Raw genomic sequence first — 27653 nt, forward strand, 5'->3', positions numbered from 1 at the left:
TCTGCTTAACATAGCGCAATATTTCGTGTCCCGATTCAAAAAAGATCAAATATGGAAGAGAATTGTATGCGGTTGATTTAAGACTTATGGAGATTTATCGTGTAGTCGCTTTGATTTTATCAAGCTTCTGATAAATGTCCATTGAATTTAAATCCGAGAACATTCTTCACTCACCATCGATCTTTATTACTAACTTTGATAACATACTTGACAAGTTTCAAGATGGTTATCTTTAACATCTAACAATTGACTTTAATTTTCGCATTTTATTATATTTCTCGCCTTATTGCTTTATTTTATCATTTCATCATGTTTATGTTTCCGCTATTTTCTCTTTGTCCATTTGGACGTTTATATTCCGCTATTTTCTCTTTGTCCATTTGGACGCTATGTTTATGTTTCCGCTATTTTCTTTTTGTCCACTTGGACCATACTTTAGTTTTATGCCAAAACACTAATAAATAACAAAAATCTAAAAAAACACCTAAGGTTCTCTTTTGGACTATTGGTTACTATCCCGGGCATTTTGGAGATTCGGACTTATGGACTTAGGACCTCTGGACCCTTATTCTGTTATTACTCTGTGATTGTTCTGTCTGTCTGGCATTGGATTGTTGTCTGTTTGTGTTTGCAGGTATTTCCTTGAAAGCCCTTGATGGTTAATTCCAAGGCATTGAGATAAGGATTTTACCCGAAAACAGCCGTTACTCTGCCCGATTTTCGTCAGAATTTTAATGCGCTTAATGCAAAGTGGTGCTAAGATAATAAGTTCATCTGGATCCCCAAGTGATAATGTGTTGGTTTGGTATTGATAACTCCAAAGGATGGGAAATCTACCTTGACTCATAATGTCAAGTGTTGGCTTCTTCTTCGGTTAGACCGTTTCTTTCATTAGCATTTATTTTACGCAATAGGATAGCCTCTTCATCTCCTCCCCTTCTTTAATTTTCAAAATCTTCTCCCTTTTTCAAAAACCTTCTTATGTTTACAAACCTTTTCAAAAACCTTTTCTTTTAAAAACATCTTTTGCCCTTAGTGGCCTTTTTCTTCAAAAAGTTTAGACACCGTTAATTGTCGAAACGAGTGGTTATACCCCACGATTTTGAAATTGATTGATATAATGAGATCTTTTCCGCGTGAGAGAGCTAGTGGCATACTCGTTGATTTTATCCGAGTTGGAGCCCTTCTTTCATTTGCGATGCAAAGAACTCATTTGTTCTCATGCTCAAGATCAATGGCTGAGTATTTCTCTCCAACGACGATAAAGTGTTTATTCGTTTTTAAAACGTTTTTCCCTTTTAAGCGGAACTACATTAGCTCTGACTTCTCCATTGCACCGAGGAGGTATGTAGGCACAAAGCTTAGCGCTTTGCCGAGCTTATTTTAAAAATAAAACAAACCCTTTTTTAGCACACACGACACAGATTTTCAAAAAGGTTCCTGTGGAGTACCACAGATATGAGGGGTGCTTAAAACCTTCCCCTTGTATAAACAACACCCGTACCTAAGATCTCTTCTTTTTTGTTTTAAAAACAAACTTTGGGTTTTATTCGTTCTTTTCCCTTTTCCTTTGGAAACAATAAAGCGCGGTGGCGACTTTCACTGAAATATTGAGTCGAGTCAATCCTATGGCTCTGATCTCAGATTTTCCCCGCTACAGAAAAATGGCGACTTCACTGGGGTCCCAGTTTTAAGTGTGTTAAGCCTATTTTTGTTTATCTGTGTGTTTTATTTGTATATATTGTTGTGTGCTTTGTTTGTTTATTTTCTTTTTCTTTTTCTTTTTGTGCTCGATGGTTCCTCTGTGATGAGATAAAGTTCTAACCCGGACTTTTGTGAGTAACTTGAGATAGGAGGTGGTAGGACCAATAGTCGCATGTCAGGAGCAATCCTTACCATGAGCGTCATATGGTGGAACCCCAATCAGTGGAGACCTCATGGAAGGTAGTAGAGGTTGTTACGAATCATCGTGATAACGCTATTACTTTCAATAGTGAGTGTCCGTAGAAGCTGAATGGCCTAGAACCTTTTAACCAATCTAAGCCTTTTTAGGATGTAGTGCAGAAACAAGATCAAGTACCAATTTGAGCTTGTTGACATGCGATACTACGCTCAGACGAGGTCTTTTTAGGCATATTATTGGCGCCCATGAGAAATTGTGCGTGCCGGTAATATCCGATAGAAGATTGAAAACCCTGGGAACCTTTGTAGAACCCGATTGGCAGGTACAAAATTCCCTAGAACACACCTTGTGGGATGGGTAGACCCATGGCTCCATGCTCGTGACGTCGAACCTAAGAACCTAGACTGTGTGATTTTGTGTGATTTGCTGTGATTTTGTGTGCTCTTGATTGTGATTGATGCATAAACCATGCGTTCATGCATTCATAAAAATGACATTCACAAATGGTTTTCAAGGAACTTAGAGACTTTCTTTGTAAACATAACAGGTACCACGGATCAAAAGAGAAGCATCAAGAAGTACACCTTCAGAAATGCTAGTGCAAAGGAATTGAAAGAGCTAGCAACTTTGGTTCCTAATCTTGAAAACTTCAAAAACCGTTATGGGAAATTGATCTCTATCTTGAAGACCAAAGTGGAAAAAGGGATTCTTGAGACTCTTGTGCAGTTTTATGACCCGGTTTATCATTGTTTCACCTTTCTTGATTATCAGCTTATGCCCACTTTGGAGGAGTATTCTTATTGGATTGGTTTTCCGGTTACTAATGACATACCGTTTAGTGGTCTGGAGAAAGAGCCTCAGGTTGATGAGATAGCAGAACTCCTTCAGTTGAAGATATCAGATGTAAAAGCAAATATGACCAAAAAAGGAGGAATTTGGGGGTTGACTTCTAAATTCTTGATTGGAAAGGCTTCTATGTTGGCTAGTAAAGGAAGTATGATTGCTTTTGAGACATTTTTGGCCTTGCTCATCTATGGTTTGATACTCTTTCCCAACATTGACAATTTTGTCGATGTTAATGTTATTCGGATCTTCATAATTGGGAATCTTGTGCCTACTTTGCTTGGGGATACTTATCATTCCATTCACCATAGGAATGATAAGAAAGGTGGACTTATCAACTGTTGCACTCCTTTGCTCTACAAGTGGTTTATTTCGCACTTACCCCAAGCTAAGAGTTTCTTGAACAATCCTGATGGTCTCTCATGGTCTCAGAAGATCATGCCTCTTACTAATGGGAATATCCATTGGTAAAATCCTGCTTATGACATTGGTGAGATTATTGATAGTTGTGGAGAATTCCCTAATGTACCTCTTCTTGGTATACAAGGAGGAATTACCTACAACCCCATTCTTGCAAGGCATCACTTTTGCTATCCCATGAAGGAGCGACCCGCTAGTATTCTCGTGTCAGGAATCTTCTATCTTAATCAAGATGAAAATTTGGATATGAGAAATCGGTTTGTGCATGCTTGGCACCATGTTGATAGGAAGAGACATTTGGGAACGAAACAATGTGTTGCTCTCAAAGACTACACTGATTGGGTTCAAGCTAGAGCTCACACTTTTCAGATGCCTTATTTACTCGAGGAGCCTTCTCTACTCATTACTCCACCTTTGTCTTTCACTACTCCTGTTGAAAGTAATGATGAGCATCTAGAGCTCGTGGCTAAGATGAGATTGGAAAGAGATGCTTGGGAGAAGAAGTTTTATGCTTTGGAAGTGGAGAATAAAGAGTTGAAGATACATTTGAAAGAGAAAGATGAAATGCTCGATATCCAAGATGGTTGGTTGATGGAAAAGGATGATCAAATACGTCGTCAAGAAGAGTTGCTTCAACAGCATGGAGAAAAGCGAAAGAGACAACAAGAAGATTCAGTTGCACGGAAAGAAGTTGCTGATAAGCTGATGGTCGAGAATGCTCATTTGAAGGCCTTTTATGAAGATGAGTTGGAGAGGATCCGTAGGAAGCTGCAGAGAGGAGTTGGATCTTCATCAGAAGTGTTCCCTTCTAGTTTTTAGATTTTCCATTGTTTTGTAATCTTGGATCTTTGAATCCTTTTGTAAGCTTTTCTATTATTAATGGAGAATGTTGTTATGTTGTTTTTGCTAAATGTTTACAATCAATGTCTTAAAGTTCCTTGAAAACCAATAAAAATAAAAATCATTTGCATTGCATTTCATGCATCATTCTGCATTTTTGGTCTTGCTTCCGAGAGTTTTCCATAGGTCTTATTCAGTGTTCTTCATACAGAATCAAGTTGTCTCACCGGTATAATACTCGAGCTAACTGCAAGAAGAAGATGGAAGGTCTTGAACAAGAGAATCGTGAGCTACGTGAAGAGGTTGTTACTTTGAGATCTAGTGTGGATCGTCTCACTGCTCTGGTTGAGACATTGATGGCTGCTCAGAATCAGAATCAGAATCAGGTTCCTTCTCCCAATGCCCAAGCTCAGGGTCAGACCACTGTGATTTCTGAAATTGCTGCTACAACCATTCCTGTTGTTCCTGTTGGTGCTACTCAGCAACGTATGCCTAATGGATATCCCTGGGGCATGCCTGAAGGTTATTTGTCTGTTCCTGAGATGACTCGTCCGTTGACTCCTGTTATGGTCAACACATCTCCTATTGTTCATACTGGTCCTTTTGTCCCAGAGCCCATTTATGATGCTGCTCCAAGTGAAATTCATGACAGAATGGATGGTTTCCAAGATCAGTTTGAAGAATTGCAGAAAGAGATGAAAGCTCTCCGTGGAAAAGAACTGTTTGGAAAGAATGTGCATGATCTTTGCCTTGTTCCCAATGTGAAAGTACCTGCTAAGTTCAAGCTGCCTGAATTCGAAAAGTATAAAGGAAATTCCTGTCCTCAGGCACATCTGGTGATGTATGTAAGGAAGATGTCCACTCACACTGATGACCAACGTCTGTTGATCCATTATTTCCAAGACAGTTTGACTGAAGCTGCTTCTAAGTGGTATATGGGCCTTGATAGCACCCATATTCGCACTTTTAATGACTTAGCTGAGGCGTTTGTGAAGCAATACAAGTATAATGTGGACATGGCTCCCGATAGAGATCAATTGCGAGCTATGATGCAGAAAGAGAAGGAATCCTTTAAGGAATATGCTCAGAGATGGCGTGAGGTTGCCGCCCAAGTAATTCCTCCGATGGAAGAAAAAGAGATGACTAAGATTTTTCTGAAGACTCTTGGTCCGTTTTACTATGAGAAAATGATTGCAAGTGCTCCTGTAGACTTCACCGAAATGGTGGGTATGGGTGTCCGATTGGAAGAAGCTGTGCGAGAAGGTCGTCTGGTTCGGAATGACAATTCGTCCGGTGGTGCGAAGAAGTTTGGTTCTTCATTCCAAAAGAAGAAGGAATCAGATGCTAATGCTGTTTCTCATGGGAGGAATAGTCGATTCAGAAATCAATCTCAACAAGTGGCGTCAGTAACTCCTTGTGGACCTCCGATTTTTTTTAATACCGGGCCATACCTCTGATCTGTAGAGATACGTGAACTGACTCTTTTTTGTCGCTTAATGCTTTCGCATTTTTGAAAATATCACAGAGTCGCCACCGACCTTTTATTTTATCCAATTAAGGAAAGGTTTATAAAAGAAACAGAAAAAAGACCTTTAAGAAATTCTGGGTAAGGGGGTAGGTTATACAAAGGGAAGGTGTTAGCACCCTTTGTATCCATGGTTATCCATGGGCTCTTAAGTTTGCTTAGCTCACTTGTTTTTCGATCACTTTTCAATTGCTCTGAAATTGCTCATATGTGGTTTCAAATACTTTTGTAAATTGAATTTTGTAATGATCCGTGTGTGGATGTATACAAAATGCTTGTTTATCTTTCGAAAGATGTTTTGAAAAGAACGTTAACTTTGTAATAACCCGTGTTTGGATATATACAAAGTATTGTCTTTTTTGAAAGTTTTGAAAAATCAACAGTGTATGAGAATTTTGTTTGTTTTGATTTGAGCAAGCAAACTAGGAGGTCTACCCTGAGTTGTAAGGTCTTTATCCTATTTCCTTTAAAAATCTATCCTTTCACCGGATATAAAAGCAAGGTTCGATTTTGTACTCAAAACAGTAGAATTTGACTTTGATTTTGAAAGAATGAAAAAGGATTACCTGAAGAGGTGCAAATGTGATTGTGATTGGATTCAGATATTTATCTTTGAAGTTAGTGATCTAACGGTTCAATTTTATCTTTGACATACACGCAGTTTATATGTGCTGGAAAGTAAAATGCAGAAATGTAAAGTGCGGAAAGTAAATCTACGCTATTACATCGATTTTGCAGGAAACGTAAACTAGCCTATTTACATGAATTTGACATCCTATACATTTATCTAGGAATTTAAATTGCAAGAAAAATAAAAGGCATGTTTTTGGATTTTTTATGATTGTTTTTAATTATAATTAATGCATGATTAATTAAATTAAAATGAAGGAAAAAGATGAAAATAGATTTAAACCTAGAAATTAAGTTTAAAATATGTACAAAATATTTGTTAATTAATTTTAAAACAAAACAAATTTTTTTGGAATTTTTGAAATTGATTTGAAATTGATTTAGGTTAATTAAAACATAATTATGCAAATAATTATACAAATAATTAAAACTTAAGAAGAAAATTATTCAAAATATGTACAAAATTAGCTTATAATATATAAACAATATTTAACACAAAGAACAATTTTTTTTATGATTTTTTGATTGGTTAAAATAATTAAAAAGCCAATATATAAATATATACTAATTAATTATGCAAAATATTGAAATTTTGAAGAAAAATAAAATATTTTTATTTCAGAAAATAATATATTATTTTAGAAGTCTAAAAATATTTTTTGTGTATTTTTTGGATTTTTAAAACTATTTTTAATTAATTTAACAAAGAAATTAAAATAAAATAGAAAATAAAATAGAAAATAAAAGGATACTGATCCTGTGTGGTAATCAGTGAGGGAGCATGGTGAGGAAGAGTGATCTGGCGCGTTGGATGAGTTGATGGATGAATCAGAAGGCCCAGATGGTGAGGGACCATAACACGTGGAACACCTGCAAAACACTGAATTCCAAGTCAGTTTAAAAAACACGCGCGCGCCTCCCAGCGAATCAGAGGGCGCCACGCAACATCTTCAACCTTCAGATGGGTTTTTACACCGTTCATTTGCAGGTGGTGTAAAAAACCCAATCTTTTACACCTGGTAATAATAGCGAATACAAGCAAACGTGAGTATAAATTTTGCGCGATGGTATGGTTGAGTTCGTATTGTTCATGCGAACTCAATGGTACTATTCAGAACCTGTAATTTCGCCTAATTTAGAAAACCCTAATTTTGGGATGAAGAACCCTAAAATGGTGGTTTCGTGTATACGCATCTAAAACTTAATTAAAGCTCCAGAAATGATCTACACCTCAAACCAAACTCAATAGTATGTCTACATCTTGTTAAACATGTGTAAATAGCCAGATACGAATTGATTTTAGTTTGAACAATTTTTGACCTGTGTAGCTCGATTCAGTGAGCTTCAAGGCTTGTAATTGATTGAGATAGTTTCAGTGATGTTCAAGGAAGGTGTATGAATGCTTAGTTTGTATTGAAATGAGCAGAAATTACAAATTCGAATTTGAATTTTCTTTGAATTTTTTCAAGTGATTACAAAGGTGTTATGCTTAGCTTTGCTTCTGAACTTGTCTCTCCTTGTTTGCTGAACTATGATAGCTTATTTATAAGCTATGTGTGCTTAGAATTGAAGCTAACTTGCAGCTAGTTGCCTTTGTTGAAACTTTGCATTTTTTAATATAAAAAAAGCTTGAATTCTTGACCAAGTCATCTTGCCTTCAATGCACCTGCCTTGTCCTTCAATTCTCTGCAGAAAGATGAAGATTCTTTGAGGTGAGTCATGCTTGGAAGTTAAGCTACCATTATCCATGCATTTTCCTTTTAATTTTAATCTTAAAATAAGATAAAATCATGCAAAAATGGATAAAAAAAGGTATGGGCTTAGCCTTGGTCGTGGGAGGCCCATAGTAACATGGAAATGATGTTTGAATGCTGAAAACTTGGCCCCATTTGGAAAAAATGCATTTTTGAACAATGTTGATTTCATGTATTTTCCCAAAATTTAGCCAACTTCAACAAGGTGTAAATCCTTCAATTTTTGTCATATGAAGGAGATCTTGCACTTTTTGGAAACCTCAAAGAGTCCTCTAACCAATGCCTTTGGTCTCATGTCAAAATGATTTTTGAAGCTCCTTGTGTGTCCTTTTGAAAAAAGTGTCTTTTTGTTGACTTTGAAAATGACCTGTAATGTCTTTGATCATATTTTTCAAATGGTGAATCCAATGACCATGGGATCAATGGCATTTGAAAGATAATTGAATTTCCTTCAAAACAAGCTTTGGTTTGAATTTTTTGGATGAAGGATGAGAGAGTTATGATCAGTCAAAGTTGAGTTGACTTTTCAGGTAAAAACCCTAATTTTGAATCTTAGGGTTTTGTTGATTTTTGATCTTTCCTTGATGAATTATGATCATCCAATGATCAAATGATGAATCCTTTGACAAAATATGGACTTTGACAAAAAATTTCATTTTTGACTGTCTGTTGACTTTTTTGGTCAAACGGGTCGTCTGTTGACTGTTTGAGCTGCTGACGGTGCGTCTGAGTGAATTGAAGTTTGAAAATTTGTATGATGGTACTTTGAGATATATGGATGTGTATGAAATCCATTTGAGCTCTCAAAAACTTGTTGCTCCTGTAAAAACAAGAAAAACCCTGATTAGGGACTGTTTGTGTAGGAGACAGTTAAGCGTACCTGATTTTTGTGCAGTGTTGAGTTTCTGCTAATCGCGTGATATTCAGAAGACTTCTAACACAAAAATCTTGGAAATTTGAATTGTGAAAGATTGATTTGATTGATGGTACAAAACACTGTGAATTGTACTGCCAGCAGTTTGGCTGTCAACTGACTGTTCAGGTATTGACGTAGCAGTTAGAGTGAAAAATCAACAGTCAAAGTTAATTTTCTATTTTGTTGTTTTTGTTTTTGTTTTTGTTTTATGTGAAAAATGAAAGTTTATTTACATGACTTGTTAAAAAAACACAGACATAATAAATAACTAATATTTACTGTTACCAGTACAGTCTGAGTTTCCTGATTCTGCGCCTGCAAAAGATTTAACTCTGTACCAATTGTGTCAGTACTATTTATCTGTAAATAAATAAATAGCATGTGTGAAGTAATAAACAGTATTTGGCGTTTGCGTAAGAATAAATTCAACTGCAAGCCAAATTACTGTATAAGAAAAATTCTAAAAACTAAGTGTTTCATATGTCAGGATATTTGTTGAAATAAAAATCCATGATTATATGAGACTCTTAATTTTCAGATTGGAGTTTTCTTGAAAAAAGATGCGGGCAAATTTTGGGGTATAACACTCCTGTTGTGAATTCAGTGCCTGTAGCTCCTGTTAATCAACAACCAGCAAGGTGGAATCCGTATCCTCGGGTTAATGTTAATCCTATCCCCATGACGTACACTGAACTGTATCCTGCTCTAATTCATAAGAAGTTGGTTCAACCAAGGTCACCACCTCCTGTTCCAGAGAAACTCCCTTGGTGGTACAAAGCTAATGCCACTTGTGCTTTTCATCAGAACGCTCCTGGGCATGACTTAGAGAATTGTTGGCCTTTGAAGAATGAAGTTCAGAGATTGGTTCGTTCTGGTATGCTTTCCTTCCGTGATATTGGCCCAAATGTGTAGAAAAATCCATTGCCGACTCATGAAGCGTCTGCTGTGAATATGGTGCATGGATGCCCTGGGAAGTATAAGATTTATCGTGTGGAACACATCAGAGGATCATTGGTGGAGATGCATGCCACTCTGTGTGAATACAGTCATTATGAGCATAATCATGCTCCTTGTAGGATTTGTTCAGATAATCCTCGAGGGTGTTATATTGTGAGAAGAGATTTACAAGAGATGATAGATCAAAGGCTCATTGAGATTCTGAGGGATAGAGATGAAGATGATGTCAATGTGATTGAACCATGCTTTGAAATCCCGGAATGTGTAGAGATTGGTTATTATGGCAAAACTGCTGTAGAACCTCTTGTGATATGTTTGCCTGGATCTGTACCTTATAGTTCTGATAAAGCTGTACCCTATAGATACAATGCCACCATGTTGGAAGCTGGAAAAGAAGTTGAGATTAAGCCTCTGTCTTCTGTTGAGAATATAGCAGATGTTAGTAGAGTGACTAGAAGTGGACGAGTTTTTACCCAGCCCCAAACAGTTGTGGATGTCCAGAGGAATCCCACTCAAGTGCCTGTGAACAATAATGATGTGACAAAAGTAAATGCTGGATCATCTTCAGGAAAGGAGATGGATGAGATTTTGAAGCTTATCAAGATGAGCGATTATAAAATTGTGGATCAGTTGCATCGCACTCCGTACAAGATCTCTATAATGGAGCTGCTGACGAGTTCTCCTGCTCATAGAGATTCTTTGATGAAAATACTTGATCAAGCCTTTGTGGATCATGATGTGACGCTGGATCAATTTAACGGGGTTGTGAGTAATATCACTGCATGTAACAATCTGAGCTTCAGTGATGAAGATTTGCCTGAGGAAGGGAGAAATCATAATTTGGCTTTGCACATCTCTGTCGGTTGCAAAGAGGACTCAATGTCCAATGTGTTGATCGATACTGGTTCATCTCTAAATGTCATGCCAAAATCCACTCTTGCTAAGCTATCTTATGGTGGCACACCAATGAGATTTAGTAATGTGATTGTCAAGGCTTTTGATGGATCGAAGAAATCAGTGGTTGGAGAGGTTGATTTGCCTATTGGTATTGGACCATTTGTCTTCAAGATTACTTTTCAAGTGATGGACATCTTCCCTGCATACAGTTGCTTATTGGGACGCCCATGGATCCACGAGGCTGGGGCAGTTACTTCGACTCTCCACCAGAAGTTGAAATTCGTGAAAGATGGAAAGATGGTTGTTGTAAATGGAGAACAAGCTTTGCTGATTAGTCATCTCTCTTCGTTCCGCACCATAGAGGCTGATGAAGTAGTCATTGGAACTGCATTCCAAGCCCTGTCTGTTAATGATGAATTCAAAAAGGATGAAGCTTCCATTGCCTCCTTCAAAGATGCTCAACTGGTAGTTCAGAATGGACATTCAGGAGTATGGGGACAAGTGGTGAGTCTGCAAGAGAACAAGAATAGAGCTGGTCTGGGATTTTCTGCCTCAGACAAGTCTATGATGAAGCCTGAATCTGCTTTTCGTCCTTATCAGGAGATGTTCCATAGTGCTGGGTTTTTACATCCGACTCTTCTAGAAGTGAACGCTATTATTAAAGACGAACCAAAGCCAGAAGTGCCAAGCTTTGTGACTCGGGGAAAGATGATTAAGAATTGGATCACCATTGACATTCCTGAGTGTACTCATGCTTCAAAGTAATTTGCTTTTATGTTTTTCAAAAACCCTTTCATTCTGCCCAAGATGAAAGTGAAGTTGTTGGGCTCTTTTTTCTGTTTGTTTTAAACATTAAAATCATCAATAAAAGTCATTTTGTTTCTGCATATACATGCTTTTTATCTTTTTGCTTTTTCTGGAAAGTGGTAACACAAAAAACCTTAAAAATTGTTTTCATTTGCCATAATCTGCACGATTACATGTTTGCATATATCCTCCCTTTTTCCTGAAATAATAATCACTTGTGCAGATTAATCAGTAAAACCGTTGAAAGTAATGACCCTGCACCCTCTCCTAACTTCGAGTGTCCTGTGTATGAGGCGGAAGAAGAGAGTGATGAATGTATTCCTGATGAGATTTCCCGACTGCTTGAGCACGAGGAAGACACCATTCAGCCATATAAAGAGCCGTTAGAAGTCATCAACTTGGGTTCTGAAGAAGATAAGAAAGAAGTCAAGATTGGAGCACTGCTTGGTCAAGATGTTAAGAAGAGGATGGTAGAGCTTCTTAAAGAGTATGTTGACATTTTTGCGTGGTCCTACCAAGATATGCCTGGGCTGGACACAGATATTGTGGAGCATCGTTTGCCGTTGAAACCAGAATGTCCTCCTGTCAAGCAAAAGTTGAGGAGAAGTCATCCTGATATGACGGAAAAGATTAAGAATGAGGTCTTGAAGCAGATAGACGCAGGTTTCCTTGTCACTTCTGTATATCCTCAATGGATTGCCAATATAGTGCTTGTTCCGAAGAAAGACGGAAAAGTTCGTATGTGTGTTGATTATAGAGATTTGAATAAAGCCAGTCCGAAAGATGATTTTCCTCTACCTCACATTGACATGTTGGTAGATAGCACGACAAAGTTTGAGGTTTTCTCCTTCATGGATGGTTTTTCAGGATACAATCAGATTAAGATGGCACCTGAAGACATGGAAAGGACAACATTTATTACGCCATGGGGGACATTCTGTTACAAAGTGATGCCTTTTGGGTTGAAGAATGCTGGCGCGACGTATCAGAGGGCCATGACCACTCTTTTCCATGATATGATGCACAAAGAAATTGAGGTTTATGTGGATGACATGATTGCCAAATCCCAGTCAGAGGAAGGGCACATGGAGGATCTGTTAAAGTTGTTTCAGCGTTTGAGAAAGTAGCATCTCCGCCTAAATCCAAACAAATGTACTTTTGGTGTCTGTTCTGGAAAATTATTGGGTTTCATTGTCAGTCCGAGAGGAATTGAAGTAGATCCTGATAAATTCAAGGCAATTCAGGAAATGCCAGCACCAAAGACTGAGAAACAAGTGAGAGGTTTCCTCGGACGTTTGAATTATATCTCCAGGTTCATTTCCAATATGACTGCAACCTGTGAGCCAATCTTCAAGTTGTTAAAGAAAAATCAGGGATGTGTGTGGAATGAAGATTGTCAGAAAGCTTTTGACAACATCAAAGAATATCTGCTTGAACCTCCCATTCTCCTCCCTCCAGCTGAGGGAAGGCCTTTGATTATGTACTTCACAGTACTTGAAAATTCAATGGGATGTGTGTTGGGTCAGCATAACAAGTCTGGTCGAAAAGAGTATGCAATATACTACCTTAGCAAAAAGTTTACCGAGTGCGAAACAAGATACTCGCTGCTTGAGAAAACTTGTTGTGCTTTGGTGTGGGCTGCTCGCCGACTAAGACAGTATATGTTGAACCACACCACCCTATTGATTTCCAAAATGGATCCAATTAAGTATGTATTTGAGAAACCTGCATTAACTGGAAGGATCGCTCGCTGGCAAATGTTGTTATCAAAATATGATATTGAATATCGAGCTCAGAAAGCTGTGAAAGGAAGTGTGTTGGCAGAGTACCTCGCTCACCAACCAATTAATGATCGTCAATCTATCAGAATGGACTTCCCAGATGAAGATATAATGTATTTCAGATCTCAAGATTGGGATGAACCATTGCCAGAAGAAGGACCAGATCCTGAATCCAAGTGGGGTTTAATTTTTGATGGAGCTTCTAACGTTCATGGCCATGGAATTGGCGCCATTATTGTCACTCCGCATGGGTCACATGTACCTTTCACTGCAAGGATATGTTTTGATTGTACAAATAATATTGCGGAGTATGAAGCTTGCATCATGGGGCTTGAAGAGGCCATTAATCTGAGAATTAAGATCCTTGATGTTTATGGAGATTTTGCGCTTGTGATTAATCAGATTAAATGAGAATGGGAAACTCGTCATCCTGGTTTAATCCCTTACAAAGATTACGCCAGAAGGCTATTGACGTTCTTTAACAAAGTTGAATTCCACCACATCCCTCGAGATGAGAATCAGATGGCTGATGCATTAGCCACATTGTCCTCCATGTACAAAGTGAACTTTCATAATGAGGAACCTCAGATTACAATCAGGCGTCTTGATAGACCTGCTCATGTATTTGCCGTTGAGGAATCAACAGATGAAAAGCCTTGGTATTTCGATATTAAACACTTCCTTCAGACTCAAGAGTACCCACTTAGGGCATCAAATAAGGATAAGAAAACTTTGAGGAGATTGACTGGCAGTTTCTTCATCAATGCTGATGTTTTGTATAAAAGGAATTATGACATGGTTTTTCTCAGATGCGTGGATAGACACGAAGCAGACATGTTGATGCATGAAATCCATGAAGGTTCTTTTGGTACTCATGCCAATGGACATTCGATGGCTAAAAAGATGCTTAGAGCAGGTTACTATTGGCTGACAATGGAATCTGATTGCTACAAGTTTGTAAAGAAGTGTCACAAGTGTCAGGTGTATGCTGACAAGATTCATGTGCCCCCGACACTTCTCAATGTCATTTCCTCTCCATGGCCTTTTTCCATGTGGGGTATCGATATGATTGGCATGATTGAACCCAAGGCTTCGAACGGACATCGATTCATCCTGGTAGCAATCGATTACTTTACCAAGTGGGTAGAAGCTGCTTCATATGCTCATGTAACAAAGCAAGTTGTGGTCAGATTTATCAAGAATAATATCATCTGCAGATATGGTGTACCGAGCAAGATCATTACTGATAATGGCTCGAATCTGAATAACAGCATGATGAGAGAATTGTGTGAAAGTTTCAAAATTGAACACCACAACTCTTCGCCTTATAGGCCAAAGTTGAATGGAGCTGTTGAAGCAGCAAATAAGAATATTAAGAAGATTGTGCAAAAGATGGTTGTTACGTACAAGGACTGGCATGAGATGCTCCCATTTGCTTTGCATGGGTACCGTACATCTGTTCGTACTTCAACCGGGGCAACCCCCTTTTCTTTGGTTTACGGTATGGAAGCAGTGCTCCCCATTGAGGTTGAGATTCCATCGTTGAGAGTTTTAATGGAAACCAAGTTATCTGAGGCTGAATGGTGTCAGAGCAGGTTTGATCAATTGAATTTGATAGAAGAAAAGAGAATGACGGCTTTATGCCATGGTCAGTTGTACCAGAAAAGAATGAAGAAAGCTTTTGATAAGAAGGTTCGACCTCGTGTATTCAGAGAAGGCGACCTCGTGCTCAAAAGGATCTTGTCTTTCACCTCCGATTCAAGGGGCAAGTGGACTCCTAATTTTGAAGGACCATATGTTGTTAAGAAAGCCTTCTATGGCGGTGCATTAATTCTTGCAACTATGGACGGAGAAGAGCTCCCACGTCCCGTGAATGCTGATGTAGTCAAGAAATACTTCGCCTAAAAATAATAAAAGAACAGCTTGCTAAGTTGAAAAACCGAAAGGGCGGCTTAGGCAAAAAAGAGCGTCTCGGTGGATTGAAAACCCGAAAGGGTGGTCCAGGCAAAAATTAGAGACATAAACAGAATAAAATACCCGGTGGACTGAAAACCCGAAAGGGCGGTCCAGGCAGAAGTTAGGGATTCATGGCAAGTAACTACATCAGACAAGACTTGATCATCAGCAGTCATCTGTTTATCATGAGAAGTTCAACACATTTCAACGGAAGCCTTTGCTTAGGAATTCCAAGTTGAGAGAGAGGATAGGGTCATTACATTTCAATGTACCTTTTCCACAAAATTACCACTTTCCAAACTTTGTAATAATCCATGGGGTCTTGCCTTTCGCAGGCTACCATTCTATTAAAAAAGTTTGAGCCTTTACCTTTTATTGGCAATCTTATTTCTTTCATATCCCTCAAAATGGCATTTATTGTCGATAATACTTATTAAAACAGAGAGAAAATTGATTTCAACAAATTTTTTTTTGAAAAAATATAAAAGAAGTTTTGTTTTGATTCATGAGTGCATTACAAGGAACGGATATGTTGATGTATCCATATACAAAAGGGGAAGAATATATCCCACTTAATGAACTTTTGGCCTGGTTCGAATATGATGTAGAACTCAGTTATTTTTGTTCTCTCAGCTCCAATATTCCCTCAGTGTCGGGTAGCATTTATTCTGAAGCAATCAAAAGATTGTTATAGCTGTTTTTGCTCTGGTGTTCAGCTTGAGACACGCTTGATTATGCTATTTTCGTACTCCATCTCTTGAGTTCATTTCTTGTGCTAAGTTTTGGCAGCATATGCATCATTAACATGCATCAAAAACAGTCATACATTCACACTTGCTATCATGAAGTTTACTGTCAAACAGATTGCTCTTTCATTTAGAGTATCTTAAGCAGAAAAAGCTCACTTTCCTTGAAAATCCCCACTGAACTTGTTTCTAGGTGGATAATATGTTTCAGTTCAGATGTCTACGAACAGAAGACCAGTGAGTTTCTCCCTCACTCGGTCCAGTCTTTTTGGCAGCTTCTTTCCATCTGGTCATGGATTGAACTTTGGTCGCTGGATGATGAATGTTGAGATTATGCATTTGTGTTTGCATCCTCAAATCATTGAAAAAGTATTATTGATTGCTCTTCACCGTCATTGGTACAAAGGGGCATCTCTTCATACCTTCAGTGGAACGTTGGTATGTGTTATCGTCAATGGCACGGCGATATATCTCTTTTCTACCTCCAGTGGAACGTTGGTAGCTCACCTTTAGTGGAACGATGGTGTATCTTGTTATCTTGTTTCATCGTCAGTGGTACGTCGATGTATATCTCTTTTCTACCTCCAGTGGAACGTTGGTAGCTCACCTTCAGTGGAACGATGGTGTATCTTGTTATCTTGTTTCATCGTCAGTGGTACGTCGATGTATTTCTCTTTTCTACCTCCAGTGGAACGTTGGTAGCTCACCTTCAGTGGAACGATGGTGTATCTTGTTATCTTGTTTCATCATCAGTGGTACGTCGATGTATTTCTCTTTTCTACCTCCAGTGGAACGTTGGTAGCTCACCTTCAGTGGAACGATGGTGTATCTTGTTATCTTGTTTCATCGTCAGTGGTACGTCGATGTATATCTCTTTTCTACCTCCAGTGGAACGTTGGTAGCTCACCTTCAGTGGAACGGTGGTGTATCTTGTTATCTTGTTATCGTTAATGGCACGGCGATATATCTCTTTTCTACCTCCAGTGGAACGTTGGTAGTTCACCTTCTGTGGAACATTGGTGTATGTTATTATATCTTCATCGTCAGTGGTACGTCGATGCATTTTTATCATCAGTGGAACGATGGTGTGTTCTCTGTTAATGAAAGATGGGTATTCTGATTCTCTAGTGAAAGGTGATATACTTTCTCATCCCCAGTGAAAGAGGATGCATATCTTATGATTCCCCAGTGAAGGAGGATGCATATTTTCTCATCCCCAGTGAAAGAGGATGCCCCCTTTTCTCACCCTAGTGAAAGGTGATGCTTTAATCTCTCTGGTGCGAAATGTTTTCCCCAGTGAAGTTTCTTTTCCTAGCAAAGTTTCGTTTCTCCAACAAAATCTTGTTTCCTCATTGGAGTTCTTCCCACAAGACATGTGCTTTCCCCAGTGGAGTTCTTTTTCTCCCCAGTGTTGTTTCATCATCATATGCATTCATTAAAAATTGCATTGCATCTTAGGTTCAAAAATTGCGTGTTTTATATATTTAAGTCTCTTCAATCTCGTCAAAACGAAGATTTTCAATCATCGTATTTATGGATCAAAGAAACTTAACTAGGGGCATCTGTCATACCCCAATTTTTGACCCTAAGATCATACATCAATTGCATTCAATCATCAATCAAAAGCACCATTGTGAGGCTTTGTCTTTGATACTGTGATTGTCTCTGAGGGGAATCATCAAGCACTTTTAGATTTTTATTTGTTTAGTGCTAACCAAAAATCAAAAAAATATGTGTTTTGTCTCTTTTGTTTATATTTTACAGGTGAAAGATCGGGAAAAAGTCAAAACAGTGCAAGAAAACAATTTTTGAAAATTTGAAGGTGGAAATCGATTTACCCCTGTGGGAAATCGATTTCCTGTACGCAAAATTCAAAAAAAAAAATAAGGAGGGAAGCTTGACATCATTTTGGCACCTTTTTATTTGATCATTTTATCAATTTTCCACGTCATCAAAATTAACTCCTTCATTAAACCCACTTAAACATCATTTTGCCATTTGAATCCCACTTTAATTACCAATTAACCACAAATTAATTACCAAATACAAAAAGACCAATTTGCCACTACTCTTGTTCCAATTCTATAAATAGAGACCTCTACTCTCTCATTTCTCAAGCTTTGAGAGCCAACAAACCCCTTGCAATTTCTCTCCTCATCCCTACCAAATTCACCAAAGCTCTTTATTCTTTCATAAAAGTTTGTGAGTCACACCTTGAACCTCACAAACTTTGAGCTAAACCACCATCCATTTCACTTTTTTTTTACTTCAATTGTTGAGAGATCAAGATTTGTGTTGGTGATTGTTGAAGTGGATCTAAGTTTTGCTCAAGAATTGGTCATTTTCATCATCCTTTTCCATCTACCATAATGTGATTCTTCGTTGCTTGTGTTCAATGCATCTTTGATGCTTTATTGGTCCTATTTGATGGTGATTTGATGGAAAATTCGTGCTCCAATGGATATGTGATCATAAGGTGTTTGTATGTTTGCCTAAATCAAGTTTCAAAGTTTATAATGCTGCTTTTTTGAAAACTGTGCGCAGGAAATCGATTTCCTACAGAGGGAAATCGATTTCCACTCTGTTTTTTGCGCCAGATCTGAATTCTGCAGGCAGGAAATCGATTTCCTACAGAGGTAAATCGATTTCCAGTGAGGCAGAATGCTTGTTTTTGTTATTTTTGACTTGTTTTTGGTTCTAACTCTTCTTCTACTCCTTTCTTTTGATATTTTCTTTGAATCACAAATTAGAGGCCTAATTTCTCTCTAATTTCAATGGACTTAGGGCGTCGATAGGATGAGAATCCAAATCCGCAATATTAAGTGATTGAAATTATGGATGAAAGGAGCTTTTAATGTGGTTCCATCTTTGCTTCTCTTTATTTTGATCGATGAAAGTCTTAATACTTTGAGAATTCTTATGGATTCTTGGTAAAGACGAGATCGCTCCCTATTTTCTTTTCGTGCGGTATTGCTTTTGGAGAGTGATCTACATATCGCTTCTCTCGCATGCATTAGCACATAAAGTTTTGACCGGCCTCGTTGTAGGGTGATTTCTACATAAATCACTTGGCGATCTGCTTAACATAGCGCAATATTTCGTGTCCCGATTCAAAAAAGATCAAATATGGAAGAGAATTGTATGCGGTTGATTTAAGACTTATGGAGATTTATCGTGTAGTCGCTATGATTTTATCAAGCTTCTGATAAATGTCCATTGAATTTAAATCCGAGAACATCCTTCACTCACCATCGATCTTTATTACTAACTTTGTTTACATACTTGACAAGTTTCAAGATGGTTATCTTTAACATCTAACAATTGACTTTAATTTTCGCATTTTATTATATTGCTCTTTATATTTCTCGCCTTATTGCTTTATTTTATCATTTCATCATGTTTATGTTTCCGCTATTTTCTCTTTGTCCATTTGGACGTTTATATTCCGCTATTTTCTCTTTGTCCATTTGGACGCTATGTTTATGTTTCCGCTATTTTCTTTTTGTCCACTTGGACCATACTTTAGTTTTATGCCAAAACACTAATAAATAACAAAAATCTAAAAAAACACCTAAGGTTCTCTTTTGGACTATTGGTTACTATCCCGGGCATTTTGGAGATTCGGACTTATGGACTTAGGACCTCTGTACCCTTATTCTGTTATTACTCTGTGATTGTTCTGTCTGTCTGGCATTGGATTGTTGTCTGTTTGTGTATGCAGGTATTTCCTTGAAAGCCCTTGATGGTTAATTCCAAGGCATTGAGATAAGGATTTTACCCGAAAACAGCCGTTACTCTGCCCGATTTTCGTCAGAATTTTAATGCGCTTAATGAAAAGTGGTGCTAAGATAATAAGTTCATCTAGATCCCCAAGTGATAATGTGTTGGTTTGGTATTGATAACTCCAAAGGATGGGAAATCTACCTTGACTCATAATGTCAAGTGTTGGCTTCTTCTTCGGTTAGACCGTTTCTTTCATTAGCTTTTATTTTACGCAATAGGATAGCCTCTTCATCTCCTCCCCTTCTTTAATTTTCAAAATCTTCTCCCTTTTTCAAAAACCTTCTTATGTTTGCAAACCTTTTCAAAAACCTTTTCTTTTAAAAACATCTTTTGCCCTTAGTGGCCTTTTTCTTCAAAAAGTTTAGACACCGTTAATTGTCGAAACGAGTGGTTATACCCCACGATTTTGAAATTGATTGATATAATGAGATCTTTTCCGCGTGAGAGAGCTAGTGGCATACTCGTTGATTTTATCCGAGTTGGAGCCCTTCTTTCATTTGTGATGCAAAGAACTCATTTGTTCTCATGCTCAAGATCAATGGCTGAGTATTTCTCTCCAACGACGATAAAGTGTTTATTCGTTTTTAAAACGTTTTTCCCTTTTAAGCGGAACTACATTAGCTCTGACTTCTCCATTGCACCGAGGAGGTATGTAGGCACAAATCTTAACGCTTTGCCGAGCTTATTTTAAAAATAAAACAAACCCTTTTTTAGCACACACGACACAGATTTTCAAAAAGGTTCCTATGGAGTACCACAGATATGAGGGGTGCTTAAAACCTTCCCCTTGTATAAACAACACCCGTACCTAAGATCTCTTCTTTTTGTTTTAAAAACAAACTTTGGGTTTTATTCGTTCTTTTCCCTTTTCCTTTGGAAACAATAAAGCGCGGTGGCGACTTTCACTGAAATATTGAGTCGAGTCAATCTTATGGCTCTGATCTCAGATTTTCCCCGCTACTGTACCCCATGTCAAGCTCGATCGTATCAAAAGCTACGGGAGTTAACATGGGCATCCACGCTAATCTGAAGTATCACTAGCCTGGGTAGTGGGCCTTTTACCTCACAAAAAACCCCCACCTGCAAAACAAATAGAAGAAAATATGTGGCCCCGACGGGTGCCCAAATATATATCCAGATGCTTGTGGAAAGTAAACATGATATGCAAGCATAAAATAAACATGATATGCAAGCATAAAATAAATGAATGCAACACATAAGCAGTATATAAGCACACCCAATAAACAAACAAACAAAGGCTAGGATCGACTCGCTAAGTACGAACTCGCAATAGGTCGACGTCCCCAGCAGAGTCGCCAACGGTCGCACGCTCACGAAAAATGAACAACAAAGTCGCCACTAACATATGTATCCTAATAGAGAAGGAACGCCAGCAAACCTAAAACGAATGAGAACAAGTTCTTTTGACTAGAGAACTAGGTACGGGATTCGGTTACGCAAGGGGAAGGTAGTAGCACCCATCACGCCCATCGTACTCGATGGTATCCACCTATGTTTGTTTCTATCTAAAGGGTGTGTACTATTTACTACTTACAAATGCAATGCATGATTAAGCCTAAGGTGTTTTAATAATTATTGTGCTTGCTAAAGTTGCCTCTATGCTTACTTATCCTCTTATGAAGAATCAGAGCATCGTAGTTCTGCTCAAGATTTTCTATGTTTTTATTGTTTGTTGTGTGTTTTTTAGTTGGGCGGTGTTAACGTTCACGCTCTTGCATAAGGGGATGACTTACGATGCGATTGAGTGAAAATAACAATGCCCTTAAGAATGCCTACGAGGCAAGAGAGAAGTTTGTTGAGCGTTTCGAGTTACTCCCTTAAATAAGTGAGGTTCGAGCGACTCTTGGTTTGTGTTTTTTTATGGGTGTGAACTTTCACTCAAGTGATCCCCGTAAACAAGAGGGACGAGAGCTTCCACTCCTTTTTTTATTATTTTTAACCTTTATTAATGTTTTTGGTATTTTGATTTCTTTTTGTAGTTATTATGCAAAGGGGAAATTAGTCAAGTATTTGTTAAGTATTTTGATGTTGTAGAGGAAGAGAAAAAATCTAAACTAATATCCATACGTTGATCTATAAGCCCTAAAATCTAAGGGAACATGCAAATTGAAAGAAAAATTATAAGTCTAAAAATGATCTAAAACCAAGTAAAACAATCATACAAAACATGGCATATAAATGATTAAAAGGAGTAAGAAAGTGACCTAAAACTACTAATATATGTTTATGTGTTTTTATTGGGGTTTTTATGTATTAAGGGAATCCTAGTTCAAACCTAAAAATATAACAAATTTTAATGATTTCACTATCTAAAAATAATAGAGAAAACAAATCTAAGTGAAGTCCTAATTCTAACAACTTTTATTGAGTCAGGGGGTGCAAGTCTGAATATGGTGGTATGCACAAGAAACTCAGGCGCACAGGCCTAAAGGAAATGGCCCAGCATTGTTTTTTTTGTCAGATTTTATTCAGCACCAAAAAGAGAATGGTGCGATGGGCCAAGAGGTGGTGAGTATAACGCCCAGAAATTTGATTATTCGCTTAATCTAGACGTTCAGAGTGTTTAGTGAAGTTTTCGTATTTTGAGGCGATTTAGTCTGTATTACTTCGGGATAGCGGATCGATATTTAATCAAGAATTTTGATATTTTCAGTATTAGAAATATTATTGGAATAATATTTGAAGTTTGGGAATTTTCTGAGTAATTAAGATTAGACCGGAAATATGATATATTGGTCGAATTTGGATTGTCGGTGTTATTTAAGGGCATATTTAGAATTATTAAATTGAAGTCGGATAGTCGGAAAATAATATTAAGTATAATATTATTTATAAGTCGGAATTATTATATTGATGGATTATTATTATTAAGTGATGCATTGGTTATTCGGGTTATTATTCTTATTGGGCCTAAATTAGTTTGTGAAAAAGAAGTGAAAGACTAAGCCCAAATTGGAATAATAAAATTAGGGTTTTAGATATGAGAAGAGGTGTTTTGTCATTTGAAGAGAAAGAGGCAAGTCTTGGAGAAGAGGAATGAGCTTGAAGATTTCCATCCATGGTGCCAAATCGGAAGAGCAATCGGAGACCCAACAAGTTGCTTCAAATTGAATAAGGTAAGGGTGGGGTTCTCTTCCTATAATAGGGCTTATGAGCAATTGTATTTGAGGGATTAGGGATTTAAGTTATTGCAATTGTTTGTATTAATTTCTTGCCGAAAGTTGGGATTCTGCTACCAAGATATATGAATTATGTTGTTGCGTTAGAATACTGTTGTGTTGCTAAACAATTAGTAATGGAAACTGTTTCTGTGTGAATCTCTTAGGCCACCACCGTTTTGTTACATGCTATGATGTTATGTGCCATACATTTCACCTTGCTGTCTCATACTAATATATTGTTTTTTTTTTAATGAAAATTACTCCATGATTACACACATAGGATGAATATATATATATATATATATATATATATATATATATAGGTAAGATTAATAAGTGAATAATTCTTTAGTGAATAATAATGATGCAAATTCTTCAATATGGTGGTACACTGTAGCAATAACTAGCGGACCGTATCAAAACATTTACATCATGTTTTAGCAGAACAAATAGTTAGCAGTTATGGGGAATGACTAGCATAAGATGATTTTTTTTTATATAATAGTTGGTTTAATTCACAGTAGGAAGTGGTAAATTGACAGGAGCGTATACTCTAATAAATAGCAATGTTGGAAGTTGAAAACAATGGATTTTTAGTCGCACCCGTAGAACTAAAAGGTATAATTAGTTGTCCAGAATTTGATGAAAAATTACGTGGTAGCTAAGTTTAATTAGTACATTAACGTGGGGGTGTTCTTTTGTCGGAATTGTGATATTAATTGGTCGATTAAATTAATAGTGAATTAATTTCAATTAGTCTATTTAATTAGAATAAACTTGAACTTAGATTAACTATTCGGTTTATCGGTAAATTACGATATCTTGAGAATTTAACCGAACGAATCGAATAACCGGTAAAGAATAGAATGGTATCTGAATTAATCGGTTGAGTGGTGTTTATAGTGAATTGGAAGTATAACCCGAAAATCCGTAAAGTCGTGAATATTAAGGATTTAACCGGAAATTAGATAACCAATAGTGACGCAGGATATACCCGATTAATTAAAGATTATTAGGTGAATAATTTTGGTTAACTGATAATGGATTAGTGAGTTAATTTAAAGACTAACCTATGGAGGATTATAAGACTAATTTGACTTGACTTAATGTGTCTATTTGTTGTAATGATTTTGTTAATATGTGAAGTTATATGTTTGTCGTGATGTGTTGAAACATGACGATGTTTGTGATGATTGGTAATACGTGATGTTGTATATATTCGTGATGATAATTGTGTGACTAAGTGAAGATGAAATATTATGGTTACGTGAATTACCTCGTATAATGGTAATTGATTGTGATATAGGCTTATGCCTCGTGACGATATGTGATTGTGATGAGTATGCTGTGTTGTCTTGATCGTCGAGTCACATTTCATATGCATACTCTGTGACGGCCTGGATTGGCAAATTAGTGACGAAGGCTTATGCCTTGTGGCTCAGATTCAGGAAATTGGTGACGGGGGCTGAAGCTCCGATTGGTACCACATGCATATACATGAGTCATGTCCCATGTGTCTTATGTGATTCATAGTTATGACGTTTTGTGACTATATCGTGATTGTATTCCATGACTTGTTAAATGATGGAAGTATGTGAAGATGTAAATTGATGATTTTATGATTAGTATGATGATATTAATATTTGTGAATGTGATTAACTGAATATGTCTGGTGTGACTTATATGTGATGTTTTGTGTTTAGATGTATATGTGATGTTTTGAGTTTAGATGTTTATGTGATGTTTTATGACTAGATGTATGACTTATATGCTATGACGTTTTGGGATTGGAATTGTCATTTATACTTGTGATGTATCATGACTTGGCTTACAAAGTAAATGAATAAGATATATAATTGATGTGAATATGAAGTGTCTTGACTTGTGGTGTGATGAAAAGTACGTGAGATTTGTGAGTTGGTGAAAGTATGAAGTGTATGGCGATATTGATACTTGCGATGTGATGACTATATATGCCTGGATCCTAATATACAATTTATCATGCGCTCACTTATATGATTTGATATCTCACCTTTTTCTCTTGTTCGCCGTTGCCTTTATATTGGTAACGTGCAGGTGTTCGAGTATGAAGATTTAGTTGTCGTTAATTGAGTCGGTTGTCGCTCTGATACGTAGCACTCGGGGGGACGATTTATAATGTTTATGATGTTGTTGTTTACTGTGACTATCCTGGTTTATTAGGATGATATGTTAAGTGAAGTTGCTTTATTAATATGATGTTGTTTGTGTGATTAAGATGTTACTTGAATCGGAAATTAAGAATCATGACTCCGCTGTTTTATTAATAAAAGAAGTTATTCTGTTTTAGAAAGTGCTATGTATCCGCTAAATGCAATGAATTGATTTATTGTTGAAGTGAATATGTGACGCCTCATTTGTTTGTCAAGAAATTTTTAAATACTCTGATATTTTCCACATTATAATTTCCGGGTAGAAATGGGGTGTTACAGTGAGATCAGTAATTCGTTGGCCTAGAGTCTATGATCCAATTGCATATTAATCCAACCTTATTCCATAAGATTTTCATTCAATTATTGTTTCAAACCATATGTTATTTTAAATCATGAGAATTAACCTAAACTTTTTATGTTAATCACAACTAATCTCCCTTAATGTCAAATAATTATCAGCCATTAATTCCCTTAATCCAGAGCTAATTCTATACTATCAATAATATCAATTTTCAATTTTATCAATTTATAACAATTAAAAGAAAAAATTAAATAAATAATACAAAGTGATTAGGGTTTATCTATTTGTGGCCCTTCATATTTACGACTTAGACTCCCTCCTTCTCCCTATTAACTCGTGGCGGTGGTAACGGCCACCGACCTGCTCCCTTTCTGGCACCGGCGCAAAGACGCCACCCTCTAATCTAAACCCTCACTCGTCTCCGTCTCAATCCTCGATGTGCTCTATAATCCCTTCGTCTTCTCCAATTCATCATTTCTGCACTTAGGATTTTTAGTTCTTGATACCCTGCTGTGTTTTTGCAATGTACAGATTGAACTTTGTTGAAGACGAATCGCGTGGCGATCAATGGAGGTTGTTGCGCATCCTTATTGCTGATGCCGATGCGGAGATTAGATCAGCGGACAGATGGTGTCAAAGCAATTGATGAGGTTGATGTAACGTGGTGATTCTTTCCGATTGAAGGAGATGGGGATTGAGGGAGGTTTATGAAGAGTGATGAGTGGGTTGAAGTGTGAGTGATGAAGGTCGACGAAGAGAGCAAGATGAAGATCGAAGGGATGGAGAGGATTGAAGAAGTCTTTCTGGAAAAAGAATGAGAGCTTTTCTGTAATGAATGAATGGAGGGAAAGAGGATCGAATTTTGATTGAATTGAAGAGGGATGCCTAATTTGTGAAGAAAGAGTGTCGTGGATAATTGAGGAAGGCGAGAATTCTGGAGTAATGGTGAATGGTGATCTTTATGGAGAGTGAGGTTGATGATGAATATCGGGAGATAGTTCAAGTCAGTTACATGTTTTTTGTGATTTCTGTTGTCTTTTCTGACTTCTCTCTCTTTCTGTTATGAGCTTTTTGCAGGTTCTCAATGGAGCTTGAAGGGTGAGGTTTTGTCTAAGAGGGAAGGAAGAGAGTTTCGGATTTTTTTGTTCAAGATTGTGAGAAGTTAGGCGAAGGTGAAGATTGATTGTTGGTGAGGATGTGATGATGATGCAGAAGCGTGAATGGAAGAGAGAGAGGTTCGGAGTTTTTTGTCATGTGTTTCTTTTTTTGGAGATTCTATTATTAAATTGAGGGAGATGAACTGAAGATAATCGAGAATTGAGAGATTGTGGTGATTGATGTAACACCCTTCTAAAACCCCGCATAATGATCAATTAAAGTTCAGAGTAAAACATAAAAAGGGTATTACAACTCCGAAATATTTAAAATATTTAACCATGTCATGAATTAGGGTAATCATCAACACATATTATTCAGTAAATATGTTAACACAGCGGAAAATACTTCAACAGCTGAATAATATAAATAATCGGATTTCACACCAAAATTCACCGATTCAACCCAACAAAACATTATTCTAACATAAGGAATAATCCGTCAAACAATACTAAAATAAACGTCCCCCAGTGTGACAAGACCAGAGCATGACACAGACACAACCAAACTAAACGAAGTAACTCTACGAGTTATCCTCACCAAGCACAAGCCGCTACTCCTTAATCTGAAAAAATGTCAATAGTAAGGGTGAGTCTCATTCACAATTAATCAATGTTATAAATCCATAAATAACAAGACATCATGCATATTATTCACCCAATCGAACATATTCAGGTATCCAACAATGATATATCAAACACCCAATTAAATTAATTACAACACATTATAACATTGGACAACTTCCATTCATGTTATAATCATACATACAACCTAATGCAATGCAACTACATGCATGTGGTACCATTTCATGGGATCAACCCATCTCACCGATCCACCATCATTAAGGATACAGCTACCTCCACTCACTAATTCCGCACAATTGGAATTAGCTACCACTAACCAACAACACCAGGACAGCAACAATTATGATCATGTATGCATGCACCATCATAAGCATGCTAATCATTAACGATAACAATAAATGCACACCATTTATCACAATTCAACTCACCGAATTAATGCCGAATGATACATCTATAATTAATAATTATTCAACCATCATAT

The 27653-nt window shown here is 37.2% G+C and overlaps 1 pseudogene; it reads left to right on the forward strand.

Annotated features, from left to right (window-relative positions):
- Positions 1–4266: 4266 nt before the first annotated feature.
- LOC131620220 (uncharacterized) lies at positions 4267–11225 on the forward strand (annotated as a pseudogene).
- Positions 11226–27653: the final 16428 nt, after the last annotated feature.

Source organism: Vicia villosa, linkage group LG7, assembly GCF_029867415.1.
Source record: "Vicia villosa cultivar HV-30 ecotype Madison, WI linkage group LG7, Vvil1.0, whole genome shotgun sequence".
Taxonomy (NCBI): Eukaryota; Viridiplantae; Streptophyta; class Magnoliopsida; order Fabales; family Fabaceae; genus Vicia; species Vicia villosa.